The 2,058-nt window shown below is 47.0% G+C and overlaps 1 non-coding gene across 1 annotated transcript; it reads left to right on the top strand.

Moving 5' to 3' along the window:
* Positions 1-1,222: 1,222 nt before the first annotated feature.
* Positions 1,223-1,297, top strand: Trnal-cag. Its single transcript has one exon. It is a non-coding gene; the product is annotated as a tRNA-Leu (tRNA).
* The last annotated feature ends 761 nt before the right edge of the window (positions 1,298-2,058 follow it).

The following is a 2,058-nucleotide window of genomic DNA, read 5'->3' as shown; positions in this document are numbered from 1 at the left end:
AATGAGATTTTCACTCTGCAGCGGAGTGTGCGCTGATATGAAACTTCCTGGCAGATTAAAACTGTGTGCCCGACAGAGACTCGAACTCGGGACCTTTGCCTTGGCGGGCAAGTGCTCTACCAACTGAGCTACCAAAGCACGACTGACACCCGGTACTCACAGCTTTACTTCTGCCGGTACCTCGTCTCCTACCTTCCAAACTTTACAGTAGCTCTCCTGCAAACCTTGCAGAACTAGCACTCCTGAAAGAAAGGATATTGCGGAGACATGGCTTAGCCACAGCCTGGGGGATGTTTCCAGAATGAGATTTTCACTCTGCAGCGGAGTGTGCGCTGATATGAAACTTCCTGGCAGATTAAAACTGTGTGCCCGACCGAGACTCGAACTCGGGACCTTTGCCTTGGCGGGCAAGTGCTCTACCAACTGAGCTACCGAAGCACGACTGACACCCGGTACTCACAGCTTTACTTCTGCCAGTACCTCGTCTCCTACCTTCCAAACTTTACAGAAGCTCTCCTGCGAACCTTGCAGAACTAGCACTCCTGAAAGAAAGGATATTGTGGAGACATGGCTTAGCCACAGCCTGGGGGATGTTTCCAGAATGAGATTTTCACTCTGCAGCGGAGTGTGCGCTGATATGAAACTTTCTGGCAGATTAAAACTGTGTGCCCGACCGAGACTCGAACTCGGGACCTTTGCCTTCGCGGGCAAGTGCTCTACCGACTGATCTACTGAAGCACGACTCACGCCCGGTACTCACAGCTTTACTTCTGCCAGTACCTCGTCTCCTACCTTCCAAACTTTACAGAAGCTCTCCTGCGAACCTTGCAGAACTAGCACTCCTGAAACTTCTGTAAAGTTTGGAAGGTAGGAGACGAGGTACTGGCAGAAGTAAAGCTGTGAGTACCGGGTGTCAGTCGTGCTTCGGTAGCTCAGTTGGTAGAGCACTTGCCCGCGAAAGGCAAAGGTCCCGAGTTCGAGTCTCGGTCGGGCACACAGTTTTAATCTGCCAGGAAGTTTCATATCAGCGCACACTCCGCTGCAGAGTGAAAATCTCATTCTGGAAACATCCCCCAGGCTGTGGCTAAGCCATGTCTCCGCAATATCCCTTCTTTCAGGAGTGCTAGTTCTTGCAAGGTTCGCAGGAGAGCTTCTGTAAAGTTTGGAAGGTAGGAGACAAGGTACTGGCAGAAGTAAAGCTGTGAGTACCGGGCGTGAGTCGTGCTTCGGTAGCTCAGTTGGTAGAGCACTTGCCCGCAGAAGGCAAAGGTCCCGAGTTCGAGTCTCGGTCGGGCACACAGTTTTAATCTGTGTGTATGTACTTTAAAGAGAGGGAATATTACATACATTGCTATGAATTATTAAGGCAATGGCCATTCTGCAGTGGATCCACCAGTTCTCATCAGATCACCGAAGTTATGCGTTGTCGGGCGTGGCCGGATGGGTGACCAACCAGGCCGCCATGCGCTGCAGCCATTTTTTGGGGTGCACTCAGCCTCGTGATGCCAATTGAGGAGCTACTCAGCTGAATAGTAGCGGCTCCAGTCCAAGAAAACCATCATAATGACCTCGCCTGAGGATGACATGGCAGTCGGATGGTCCAGATGGGCCACTTGGGGCCTGAAGACGGAGTGCTTTTATGAATTATTAAACATCTGTCTAGCAACCTAACTGTTATGAAATTGTGTATAGCCTTTTATAATTACAATAGTTAGTGCCAGTATGAATTTTAGATCAATGCTGTATCTAAATTAACTCTTGAAATGGGTACACCAAATCACATAAAATACAGAATTTAAGACTTTCCGTGACAAATAACTACTGGTTATGCTAATACATTTTGAGTAAATGTCAGTGAAGAATTATAACTAAATGCTTTATTATGAAATAGCTGAGCAAACAGCATTTTGGTTAAAATAACATTTAGATGCTGGTAATATTTTTAGCTTAAGACAACCACTAGTATTTCATATGTTAGAGACCAAACAATGAAAAATCCAGGATGGAATGTAACAATATTACAAAATGCTGGATAGGGCAGTAGAAAGAATTATGTAC

Source organism: Schistocerca americana, chromosome 6 (genome assembly GCF_021461395.2).
Source record: "Schistocerca americana isolate TAMUIC-IGC-003095 chromosome 6, iqSchAmer2.1, whole genome shotgun sequence".
In the NCBI taxonomy this organism is placed as follows: Eukaryota; Metazoa; Arthropoda; class Insecta; order Orthoptera; family Acrididae; genus Schistocerca; species Schistocerca americana.
The sequence above is the reverse complement of the archived record's forward strand: the minus strand, read 5'-3'. Positions and strand labels throughout refer to the sequence as shown.